Source organism: Achroia grisella, unplaced genomic scaffold (assembly GCF_030625045.1).
Source record: "Achroia grisella isolate CSIRO2021 unplaced genomic scaffold, CSIRO_AGI_Agris_v1 utg840, whole genome shotgun sequence".
NCBI lineage: Eukaryota > Metazoa > Arthropoda > Insecta > Lepidoptera > Pyralidae > Achroia > Achroia grisella.
In genome coordinates, this window is record NW_026713038.1 from 302,576 (window position 1) to 317,231 (window position 14,656).

General features: G+C 31.3%; 1 protein-coding gene across 1 annotated transcript in view; it reads left to right on the forward strand.

Annotated features, from left to right (window-relative positions):
- LOC131852143 (putative peptidyl-prolyl cis-trans isomerase dodo) overlaps positions 1-14,656 on the forward strand; it is a 41,735-nt gene that overhangs the window by 13,078 nt on the left and 14,001 nt on the right. The gene's annotated exons all lie outside the window — the stretch shown is intronic.

The window sequence follows — 14,656 nt, forward strand, 5'->3', positions numbered from 1 at the left end:
GTCAGTCCAGTCACACACTATCTTTGAACATTCACAGGCATTTAGTATTTTATCAATTAAATGTTATACCAGAGGCTAAGACAACTAAAAAAATGAATTCACTGAATAAAATGTCAAAATTACGATGCGTTAAATTCAGTAATTTGTTTAAATAGATTTAAAAAGCTTTTGACTCATATTGAAGGTAATAATTTTTTTTTCTATTATATCTAGATTAATATTAAATGCTTTTAGATTTATTTGACATGTAAAACAGGTTACATTTAGGTTCTTATTTAAAAAATTAATATGAGAAAACTATAAATTAATCTAGAAACGTATTAAATTCTATTTTGCCTTTTGACTCTCTTACATCCACATAAACATTATAATATACATATAAAGTATGTATGTATATCATTACATAGTATAAAATGCAGTTGCTTCTGCTGTCTGTTGCCTTAGATTTTTAAATTACGGAGCAGATTTTAATGCACTTTTCAGTAATAGATAGTGATTTAAGAGGAAGGTTTATAGGTATAATACATGATTGTTGTAGTACAGAGCAAACCGAGAAATACCACGATTCGTATTGCATACATGCAAAGCCCGGAGGAGTCGCTAGTATACATATAAAGTATGTATATATTATATAAAGTATGACATAATAATATTTCATCATTCATCTTTCATTCGTCGAAGGCGTCAGCCTAGCGCTTTAGCACACCGTTAAATGCCGTAGATTCGATTCCCCACACGATGCAAACATTTGTATTCCTGAATATGATTGTTTGTTAAGTGTTTTCATGCAAACTCTAAAATTCTTTTAAACACTCCTACACTTATTAAACTTTAGAGAGAACAATTATATAATTATTTGAAGAAAATTGAACACGGCACTCGCTCGGTATATATATTTTATTTGACAGATATTGATTCATAATTAATTCATCAATTCTACAAATACAACATCAAACGTCTTAAGTTATTACCTTCACGTAAACTGTTTGTTAATTTACAGAGAATGAAGCGAGAATAATTTATTTACCGTCTAAATAGGGGGAGAAATAAATAAATTATTATTATAATAGTGAATATAGCTGGCTTCATTAGATATAATGTTAATTTGTAAGAGGATAGTTCACAATAGCTATTATTACCATCTCGCTGGCACCAGTGGATGATAAGATGCGTATGAGGTCAGGCCAGTTAGCCCATCATGGTAAATTCACCATGGATTTTATCACGATGGTTTCCAGCAGGACTGCGTGGAGGTCAATCTGACGTGGTACCTTGCTAGCAATTCAAATTCAATATATCTTTATTCATGTAGGTCTATTACAGACTCTTATAATATGTCAAATCTACCAGTCTGTGAGTTCGGTATTCGAGATAATGATATCGAGACGAGAAGACCTGACAAGAAACTCAATTCGTATTCTTTTCAAATAAATGTTGTACATGTTTACAATAATACAGATTCATTTTAAATTCAAATTTGGAAGGACAATGTTTTTAAACAATCGCTTTCCCTCCAATGAACGATTTGAATGAAGATAGACGTCTCTCCTCTTTTTTATAGATTAGAATGTAATGAGACTCTATATCATGGGTATCTGTATTATTCCCAGCTGAATAATTGCTGGTGGCAATGTCTGACGGGCTATTTAAATGACAAATTTTTTCTTTGCTTAGTGTTTTCGATCGTGACTTTTTTGCAGACTGTCCTCTTGTGGGGCGACCAACTGTTGAATTGCAATAGGACATTGAGTCCTACGACGTAGGACGAAATGTCTCTTGATGTTCAATTATTTTGTATTCATATGTTGTAGTTATGTTGCACCAGTGTCGCTTCTAAGTTGTCCGTTTTTATAACAAACAATATTGTACTTTAAGAAAATAGTTTAACTAATAATGGTCCTTCCTAGTGGTTTACTACCTCAAATGTCGCAAGTCCAAAGTCAATTTAAATTTCTGACTAACTCTCCGGTGATGGTAAACACCGATAACAAAAATAGGGTTTAATACGAGAGGCAGTAGTTGGTTCATCCCTCACCATATCGGAATCAAATATTCTCAGCCAAATGTAGACATGTCAAGCTTCAACACAACTTAGGAGATTGTTTAGTACTAGGTACTCCATAATGGATCGCAGTCGTGAGTATATGTATATAGGAGGGAAGGGGAATATTAGTAATCTGGATTAATAACCCCATAGCTATATAGCATATCAGGTTAACCTCCATGCGGATACCGCTGGAAACCATCATGATAAATTACCATTTGCATGGATGGGCTAACTTACAATAATATAATCATTTTTAATCATATAATAATAATAGGATTTATTTATTTCTCCTCACAAACATGATGGCAACAATACGTGTAGTATTCTTTATAATAAAATACTTAAATTTATTATTTGAATCGATTTGTTGTGAGGTGCTGGTGTCTGAGACAGTAATATAATAATCAAATTTGGCAGTATAGAGTGACCACCATCATATATCGAACTTCATTGCCTTGCCTCTGTGAGGTGGAGTAATAAACACCTAAGTCGCAACGTATAACCATATAACTATTATTGTTTACGTGTATGTTTGTCAATTCATCCTACAATTGGCGGAAAAGCATCATCATCGAGACCAATACAGGACGTAGCATGCATAGTATTACACATTTGTATTAGAAACATTCTTGTTTTAACTAAATACTTTAACATAACTAAATGTATGTTTGACGGCCGATGGTGTAGCAGTTTAGCACACCGACTTACTACCGATAGTAGCATGTTCGATTCTTTGCACGGTACAAACATTTGTATTCATGAGCATGTTTGTTTGTATTAGGCTAGGTGTATTCTATGTATGTTGTCGTTAATGTATTGTATTCTAAGTATATTGTGATTACTTTTTTTAAAATACATACATAGTATTTACAACAAAGTAACTATGTATTTATATCAGTTGGCTAGACTAGTATGAACATACTCGTAGTACAAGTTTTGCTTACTTTGAGACTAGATGGCGCTCGTTATTTGTATGTTTATTTATTTATTATTATTGAGTAATTATTTGTAATGAAAATTGTTAAATGTTGATGTCTGACAAGATAGATTCGAGAGAACGAGTGTATATTTTCTTTCTTTCTTCTTTCTTTATATATACGCCATTTTCCTCCCCTACAATATTAGGAAACAAGCAATGACAAGTAACATATGGCATTTATTTCCTCTGTATGTCTGTATAATTAGGGATGTCTAACATTTGTTTTGTGTACATTCTTAGGAGAAACTAAATTGGAATTAAGTTGAAAACATAATTATATTACTTCAAAGCAAGATATATAATATTTATTTATCTGTTGGCCAATATAGGATAAAAACCTACTGTTTGATTTATTTCTTACTAGCTGAACCCGCGATTTCACCCGTTTGAAATTTATAACCTATAACACATACACATTCTAATGTATAAGCTACATTACTGCAAAGTTTCATCAAAGTCCGTTAAGTGACTTTTGCGTGAAAGAGTAACAAATATCTATCCATACTCACTAACTTTCGCGTTTGTAGCTATATAATATTTCGTGTTGTAATATCAGTAAGATATTTGGTTCGATACAGCGTACCTTTAAATTCGTTTTTCAGATCAAATTTCTCTAAAATGTGTTTATAAATGAACTGCTTATTAATTTATAAGATGCTGAATTTCATGTAATCAAATTAAGATCATATTGCACTATATTAAAGTCGATTTTGTTGTGAAATACGATTGTATAAAGATACTTAACCTAACTCATATATTGACATTGGGTTATTTTTATTCTAATTTACACAAATTACAGTAATCGAAGAAGAAATGCGAGTATAAAGAGGAAAATTGGTTATTATTATACTTTAAATAAAATACTTTTACGTAAATAAGCTTACGCCCCACCTGATGGTAAATGGTAACCGTGTTCTCTATAAATACGGGCAACATGTTATGATATGTGACACCAGCGATACCACTCATGCGTTGCAATTCTAGAGCACTAAGATGTCATGACTCTTATAGGATAATTTTCTTGCATAATTGCACCCTACAACCGAAATAGCTTACAATAAACTTTCATAAATACTTACTTTTCCGAATATGTACAGAACATACATTAAAACCCAGACCACTAGTTATACATTGGCATTTTAGAAAACTGAGATCCAGTTTCTTCACTGCCAATTCATGCCCTATAACCGAAAGATCGCGTACGACTTTTTAAAAGTCGACTACCTTTCAAGTGTACCTCCATTCAGGGAGAACTAAACCTACAAATACTTGAGTGGTTTTTAATTTTTTATCATCTATAGAATACTACATTAGCAGCGATTACAGCGGGCAGGTGTTGTAAAATAATTTATTTGGATAAATATTTTAAAGCTAACAGTAGATAAGTTGATATCTAAAGAATTTTAAATAAAATAAACTTTAAATACATTAAAAAGGTTTATGAACAGCAGGACCGCGGCATATAGCTAGTGTGTATTATTTTTTTACAATGTTAACAGATTATCTCGAGTCTCGACTAGTAATGGCAATATAATACCCCAACTTTGCAAACTATATCAGGACTGTTGAAAATTCCGGGTAACCCTCATTTTTTGGTTGACACATATTTGATTTGAGTTTGATTTTGTTGATGTAAGCCACATATAAAACATGTTTATATACAAGCGCTTTCAAAATAGAGAAAAATTCAATTTGAAAGAAGAATGAAAGAAAGATAATAATTTATTGTCTACTACTAACTAATAACCCGAATTTATAGAATTGCCATAAAACTGCATAAAATTATACTTGTACGTTATTTGGCAGTATGGTCCACACTCAGCATATGCTGTGACAGCTTAACTGTCACAGCGCTGTTATTCTGTATGTGATCTGTTTCATGTTCATTTGACTGATCTGTTTACGCGATATTTTAGTAATTCTGAAATGATTTTCGACTGTCTAAAATATTAATTCTATAAAAAAAAGGAATATTATTTTTTATAGAAATTTATATATATTTTACCTTATGTATTTATTTTTTTTACATTTCTCATTTATATTAGTTCACCACCAACAATTTTTCTCTGCCCCACTCCTGTGTTAAGTCCACATTATTTTTGTGCATTGAAGTTAAATAAATAAAAATAAAAAATGACAATTTTGGTAACAAAATTGAGTACCATTGCATTTACTTTTCCATTAAAATTACTTTACCAACTGTTCTTCTTATGATGAGTCTGCGTTCGGAATGAGCGGTAGAATAAAAAATGTGACTATTCAAAAGTACATTAAGTTTATTCAAATGGAGAATATTTCTATTCTACAAAGTAAAGCTTGTACAATGGACTATAAATAAAAACTACACATAGCTAACTCGTCAACATCTTTTGCGCAATCCTTATTATTCTAAATAATAATAAAAACCACTGGACCAATAACACAGCGTCATCTAGTCCCACGGTAAGCAGAGCAAGTGTTATGCGTACTAGACAACTGATATAAATATTAGATAGATATTTTGTAAATACAACAAAATATATATAGAAAACACTCAGACCGATACAAGCAATCGTACTCATACAAAAATACAAGTGTTTCACCGTGCGAGGAATCGAACCCGCGACGATCCGTAGTAAAGCCAGTGGCACTCAATGAGGAAATAGCCATTATTATTGCTAAAAGTTGCATATAGATGGCGTGATTGGTATCGATGGAATTCTTCATAGTTTTGCAAACGTTTTAAAAAACAAAACTGTGTTTTCAAAATAGTTTAATCCATTTTTAAAAAAATATATATACATGTTAAAATGAAATAATGCGTTTAGAAAAGTAATTTTCATATATTTACTCATTTTGTTATTTTCCAGTACTTAATTACACTTTAATCAGTGCTAATACGGGGCTCAATATTTTCAAAATGCTTTCATAGATGGCATTGTTGTCATTTGTATCGGCCTAATTAAATGTCTTTTTTATATTTTCCAATAATAAGCACTTAATATATTATTATTGTAAATTAAACATATAAAAAAAGTTTAAGTAAATTAAAAATAGCCGAACAAGCAAATAATACTATTTCCAATAATACTTATGTATGAAGTGTTGTCATATTAAAAATAAATACATGTATTATCGATTTTTTTTAATAATCGATAACAGGATTTTATTACAGCGCATTATTCGATGATGCTTTTAATGAGTCGTTGTGAACAGTAAATTTTCATTATTTTGTATTAAGTATAGCAGTATTCCGTTTCAAAGAACGGAATATAGTAGTACATTATTAGTGTCGTTGGTTATTTACATTTGTACTGAAAAATCGATTACATAATAATTTAAAATATCGAGTACGAATCGTAGCTGTCTTCGAATACTGGCAACTGGTAAGATTAAAAAGTTTTAAAAAAAGAGAGAAATCGACCCTAACTCGAATACCATAAAGTTTATTTTCCTTTCTCATAATATCATAGCAGTTTGTTTTTAACTTGCGTATGACTCTGTGGTATGATGTTTAACGTGTATTGTTATTGTACGGTGCATACATTTCAAAAATTATATTTTAATGTAGGTACAAACATTTCTTTCATACATTTCATACATGTCAAAAATTATCTTTTAATGTAGGTACATACATTTCTTTCATACATTTCATACAAATATCTTTTAATGTAGGTACAACATTTATTTCATACATTTCATACATTTCAAAAATGAACTTTTTATGTAGGTACATACATTGTTTTCATACATCTCATACATTTCAAAAATTATATTTTAATGTACATACATTTCTTTCATACATTTCATACATTTCAAAAATGAACTTTTTATGTAGGTACATACATTTCTTTCATACATCTCATACATTTCAAAAATTATATTTTAATGTAGGTACATACATTACTTTCATACATGTCAAAAATTATCTTTTAATGTAGGTACATACATTTCTTTCATACATTTCATACATGTCAAAAATTATCTTTTAATGTAGGTACATACATTTCTTTCATACATTTCATACATTTCAAAAATGAACTTTTTATGTAGGTACATACATTGTTTTCATACATCTCATACATTTCAAAAATTATATTTTAATGTAGGTACATACATTTCTTTCATACATTTCATACATTTCAAAAATGAACTTTTTATGTAGGTACATACATTTCTTTCATACATTTCATACATGTCAAAAATTATCTTTTAAAGTAGGTCCTTACATTTCATACATTTCAAAAATTTCATACAATACATTTCTTTCATACATTTCAAAAATATATAGGTGCATACATTTCACACATTTCAAAAATTTCATACAATACGTTTCTTTCATACATTTCAAAAAGTATTTTTTAATGTAGGTACATAACAATGTCAGACCCCTTATATTTGGAAGAAACTTAAAAATAATGCCAAAAATATTAGATGAATATATTTTTAATACGAATATTGTTTTATTTTTGTTCATCAACTTTATCCCTCACTAACAATACTAGTAGTAGTACATAACCTGGTTTATACCGCTAAAGATATTGAAAGATATACGAGTAATTCAGAATGTTATCAAGTTCAAAATAAGCACACATTACTTGCTTAGATAACAGAGTAATATTACTAGTAATAAAAACATTTGTAATACCCATATGTATACTACGTATGTATAGTAAGTACTTACGCTGCGGCGCCGTGAGACTCGTCTAAGTACTTCATCTACTCATCTACGCGCGGTAACCGCGCCGACCGACCAATAGGATAGCGCCTCTCGTGTTTCCAGAAAGTTCGCGACTAACGGACGATATAGTAGTAAGGCAATGAGTGTCCCAGTGATATCATTATAATATTTTCTCGTTAAATTTTATTGTAATATACACAATTTCGCACTAAATAACGTGTTACCCCGTTACACATTTCTAATAATGAAAAACCTAGACCGACCCTGTTCACTTAATCTTACAAGATCTGACTTTAAAAATTACGATATCCTCATATAGCCTTTCATTTCCCCTTTCAATACTTTTTCGCATTAAAAAGTAGCCTTTCTCAGGGTCTACATTATCTGTCTACCAAATTTCAATTAAATCAGTTCAGTAGTTTTGGCGTGAAAGCGAGACAAACAGACAGACTGAGAAGCATTATAATATTTGTAAGAATATCGCTATTAAAAATAGGGGTTGGTGAAAGACGGGTGAAAATTTAGGCGTGTATGTATTTTCAATGTAACATTATAAATAAATAAAAAATTGTCCATAATACAAAAAAATATTTTTTCGGGGTAGGCCACCCCTATGACTTAGGGGTATTAGATAACAACCCTACCTCAGACCTGGGAAGTATACATATCAAATTTCATCAAAATGTGGGAGAAATATGGCAACTAACACTGTGATACAAAATTTATATATAAGATATAGCGGAATTCTCATTAGGTAAAAGAGGGGTACATCGTAGAATACATGAGGTATATACCAGTAAATTAATTGTAGCTAAAATCAGTCTCATACATATAACGATTGAAATAAAAAATCGTATAGCCCGATTTTGATACGTACGAGTATAAACGTATCAAAATCAGGCTATACGTATGACAGACGCGTTACAACATATCAAAAAAAATAGGCATGGAATGTAAAATACCATAACACAATAGGTATATACATTGGCACATAAGCCATATCTGCAGTGTCGGCTAACGATATTATACCTACACATTTACATTGAATCTTGAATCGTCCCTAATGAGGTACACGATACAGTTACCTACATATATTATATACATATCTTTGCAAAACAGATGTCATGTAGACTGAATTCACTGCCATCTATTTTCATGCTTTGTTACTAAGCACCCACTAGTAATCCGAACTGCTTCAGATCTAGCGACATCTAGCGGCTACGGTGGCGAAATAAAATAGCCCGAAGAATAGCCCGAGTTAGGAAGGAACCATTTTCTTGTATGGGATGGGGTATCTGTATGTAATATTATGTTATCTGTGGTAAAGCGATGTGCTAAACCGCTAGACCTCTGAGGCCGTCAAATAAAACAATATTGGGCGTTACTTATCGGGATCAAAACTATCCAACCAAAAATATCTTTTAAGTTGGAGCAAATTACATACAGTGAGACTTTCACAAAAGTTGGTTAAGTAGTTTCGAAGTTTATGCTTAGCAAATATCGTGACACGAAATTGTTAATATCTTATTTCCTACTAATATTATAAATGCGGATGTACGTGAGCGTGGATGGATATGTATGTTACTCTTTCACGTAAAAACTACTGAATCGATTTTAATGCAACTTTACAGTAACATAGCTTATACATTATTTATGGAACGAATGATACATTGGTTATAAATTTTTCGCGGGTGAAACCAGGGCACAGTAATAGTACATATATAGAAGAACGAATTAATATGAAGAATACTATAAAATATGAAATATTACCAATTGATTCATATGCCATAGATTCCGCGATCATCGAAAATTAATATCAGCAAAAAATAATAATATCAGCAGAAAAGCAATCGTACTCATAATTACAATTGCCAATCCAGAATCGAAACGACGACCATCGGAACTAAGGCTATGTACTATTCCTTTACACCATTGTAATCGAGAAGATCTAGGTCGAATGTTATCTATCTACTTCAATATAAAAATAGGGATGTGACATTTGCATAGCAAAAAATATTATTTAATCGATTGTTTTTGCTAACATAATAATCGATTAAAATTAAAGTAATTTACTAATGTATCATATTTTTTAAAAAACGATTTTATAGGGTCTTCTATTTTTTGTGTCTCTCATCCTGTGAGTGTGTTGTTTTTTTTTGAGGTTATGTTATCACTTAATCTTGTGTTTTTTAGACAGGTCTCTTGAAATAAATGGTCCGTGAAACAAAATCGACTCTTCCATAATCGATTATTGTTTCACAACCCTATATTGAGCACTTCTAGAAATTAAAAGTTGCAGTAATAGAGGAGTAGTCTGTTTTGACGGCACCCGCCACCTGGGTCCAAGTGATCGGTTGATTGAATGAAAACACCGCCGTAATAGACAAAGTGCTTGTCAATTTTGACCTTCTCAAAGAGGGTCAGTAATTTAGATTAGTTTTTTTACTATCTAACCTATGTGGTATTTATTTTGTCGTGTTATATATTTTATTTATATTGTAGATACGAAATATATATATAGATAACCATATCACAGTGTGGTAAGGGTATGATCTGTTACATATTTATCGATTCACACCTCTAGTTTTTGTCCAGCCGTATTGTGTATCACATGATGAGGTATCATCATTATGACTATCTACTATCAACTTTCATGTCCCGTTATTTGGACTTGGCTACGTTATAGACTTCTTTTAGAGAAATAATTGGCTCATTTATTTATTTATTCGGAAAAATAATATTAAGTAAACGAGAGAAGGTGATATTTAGAAATACTGTGATGGTGGCCGCGCAGAGGTGCGACCGTAATTTATTAAAATTATAAGTTTGAACATTATTAAAGTTCCATCGTCAAAGACTATACTTCTATGCATGTGGGTATCATACACGATAGTGTGTGTAATATTATTATTCATTATAAAGTATTTTATATGTATAATTAAAAAAATATATGATTACTCCTTCAGTATATAAACTACTATATAAATGTGCGAAATTTCATACTCCTCCATCCACGCAATTTTCGTAAAAAGTAGTAGCAATATAATATTTTATTCAATTCAATTCAATTCAAATTCAAAGCCTTTATTAATTGACACAAAATTATCCAATCTAACATAATATTTGAAAAGATTAAAATATAAAAGAAATATTAGTTATATATACGTTTTATTTTACTTCCAATTCTGCACATCAGTCTCTGAGTCAACGTGTCCTTTAGACACAAATGCCTCCTCCAGCGTTTTCCATGTGTTTCTAGTAGTAGAAAGAGAGGGGTGGTGGAGTTATCACAGGTTGGGATGAAGTTACAACTAAAATAAAAAGGTTGAAGTGGAAGTGGACAGGTCACACACTAAGGGGAAATAATATTTTATTTCGTTCTTTCAAATCAGGACGATAACTGAAATGAAAAGGATAATGCACTTGTGTATTTAAAATTTTGACTCTAATAAATTAGTATTAATGTAGTGTATTTGAAGGGCGAGCACAATAGATCTTTGTAGGTCGCAGTGCTACAGGTGCTACAAACATCTGACAATAGCCCAAACAACCCAATAAATAAAAATAGTGTATTAACAAATTTTGAATTTATAAATAATATTACAACAATTATTTAAAACAGCAATAAACAAGTTTCGTATTGCTCGGTCTTATGATGAGACAGCTTTCCGAAAAAGCTGTAGATTATAAAAAAGAGTTAGACTAGACTATTCAAAAGTGCTTAAATTTAAGTTTATTTGAATAAATAATTTTCTATTCTATTCTATTTGATATAAAGTAGGTTTATAAAGCGTATTCATATTTCTGTACACGTACTATCTTATGTAAGGGGGAAAAGGAATTCACCGATATCTCTCTATCGTAGTGTAGGTTTTGCTACGGCGTAGCACAGTGCTACGAGAGCTACGAGATTACTTGGTAAGACGTCGTAGCCCGTTGTATAAACTTATGAACGCATAAAAATGTTGGCAACCTGAATTTAATTTTTATTATTTATAATAAAATTACATGTATGAAAAAAGTAACACAGTCAGTATTAAATTATATTGAACTAGATACCCGTCCAGGCTACGCACGCGTGTACAAGTATTATACATATAAAACTTCCTCTTGAATCACCATCCTACCGCTGAAAACTGCATTAAAATTCATTGCGTAGTTTAAAAGATTTAAGCGAACAGACAGCGAAAGCGACTTCATTTTATACTATACTAGCTACTCGCCCCGGCTTCGCACGGGTGTATACGTGTATTATATATATAAACCTTCCTATTGAATCACTGTATCTGTTAAAAATAACCTCTTCAAAATCCGTTGCGTAGTTTTAAAGATTTAAGCATACATAGGGACGGACAGACAGCGACAGCGACTTTATTTTATATTATATAATGATAAAGATTATGGACTTTGTATAAAAATATATCTGACATAGATTTTTTTTAAATTAGAGTTCGTACATAAATTAGAATATTGGAATAAATAGATTTATTCATATGTATGGTATAGTATGATCATGTTTATATTTTTTGGAATGGGCCAGGAAATGACAATAGAATCCTTCGTTAGCCGTTCCCCATTGTTCCACCATTATATTGATTTTCGCATTTCCTATTCTTACAGGATTCGCTTTGTATTATAGTACGATTTCCAACTATTGCTTAAGTAAAAAACTTATATTGACCATGTCCTAATCATCATTAACTAGTATAAAATAAAGTCGCTGTCGCCGTCTGTCCATTCTTATGTATGCTTAAATCTTTAAAACTACGCAACGGATTTTAAAATTGTTTTTTTAACAGATAGATTGATTCCAGAGAAAGATTTATATAATACACACCCGTGCAAAGCCGGGGTGAGTAGCTAGTAATATTACAAACGTTTATGAGTATGGATGTTTGTTACTATTTCATGCAAAAATTACTGAACGGATTTTGATAAAACTTTGCAGGAATATAGTTCATGCTCAGAATAAACATATGCTATAATTTAAAAAGATTATATGTAAATTGTTGTAATTAATTGTAAATGTTAAGTAAGTGTGATGGAAACGAAGTTGCTCGGGGCAGCTAGTATATAATAATAATCTTATATATAAAATTCTCGTGTCACAGTTTTCGTTCCCATAATCCTCCGAAACGGCTTGACCGCTTCTCATGAAATTTTGTGAGCATATTGAGTAGGTCTGAGAATCGGCCAACATCTATTTTTCATCCCCCCTAAATGTTCGGGGTAGTCCACCCCTAATTTTTTTTTTATTTTAAGGCAACACAACGTTTGCTGGGACAGCTAGTATAATGTAATATGTGTCTCTCAATTAAAGCCTAACATATATTGCTACTAAAACTTGTTAATGTAGGTAGGTCCTTTTCTTAATTAAGTTCAGGTATAGCACTCCACTCACGATTTCGGGAGAAGTCTATACTGAAAACTTTACATTATTTAATTACATAATTCCCAATGTTACCAGTTCTAATTTAAACAAAGTCTCATTCGGTCTGCGTGCTGTATAAGTAATGTATGCTAAATTATCATAACTCTTCAATACGATTATAACAACGTGTTCCGTTGCGTAATTCCCAAATTACTTTAACACGTTAATCGCCACGATAATATCAGAAACTTTTTCACATGGACCATGGTAACTTTATTAGATAATTTAGTTAAAAATGTATCAAAGAAACTTTATGTATCACTAAATTTTTTTTTGCCAATATTCCCGGAAAAACACTATTTTTTTATGTCACACATATATGACTGACATGACCCTATATTTTTTTTCTCGACAAGCCTCTATTAAGCCTTATATCTGACGTTCATTTATTTCATTTATTGTCTGTAGTAAGCCAAGAAATTTTCAGGTTTTGTTTCTGATAAGTTCCTGGCCAAGCTTTCGAAGCATAATGCAAATGAATCGTTTACGTCGGACATCTGTCGTTGCCGTGGCCGTCTACCAAATCGCGTACGTCAGACATATATGTCTGATATGGCTCATGTAGCACTTCTTTAGCGTCAGACACATCATATGTGTCTGACGCTAAGACTAACGCTGACGCTGGCATGATGATTAACATATTAAAAAAATATTTGGTATAACCTAAATTAGTTTCTTTACGTAATATTTACTTGTTTTATTTATTACGAGCTATTATTATTTCGTTCAGTAGTAACGTCTGTCCATACTCACAAACTTTCGCGATGACTAGTAATAAACGCAAAGTTTGTGAGTATGGATGGATGAACTCTTTCACGCAAAAAGTACTGAACAGATTTTGATGAAACTTTACAGTAATATAGCTTATACATTAGAATAACATATAGGCTATAAATGTCACGCAGGTGAAACCGCGGGAACAACTACTATCTAATATAGTAGCAGAAAACAACTAGGTTTCAAAGGAATATGAAATGTTTAAGTCTATATTTAGAATTCTGCACCGTGTTGTGAAAAGAACTATTCATTGTATACATTGTATTCTTCGGTATTGCCTGGATGCTGCAAGATTATGATGTGTATTAAAGAATGCCCTCGCAATATGAAATACTAGGGACGCAACCCTGTGTCGCACTGTTGCAATTATTTTATACCTCTTTTTTTTAAATAAAACCTACGTTCATAGCTGAATATAGCTCTCTAGTATTGTTTTTAATAAATCATATGTTGATTTCTGAATATCCCTAGTAAGTGAAAGTTTTTTTAGTACTGTTAACCTTTAATGGTTTATTTCATAATAATAATATTTCTTTAATAACAAGATGAAGTCTGGGTGTTTTTTATGTATATTATGTATGTACTATATTTACAAAATAATATCTAAATATTTATATCTAGTACCCATAACACAAGCTGTTGAGACTAGATGGCACTATGTAATTCACACAGTCCTGACATATGGTTATTATTTTATATTTTTTGTCAAAAATTGAGCAGGCAGTGCCGCAGGACGCATTTAGTTCAGAGTGAAATATCTGA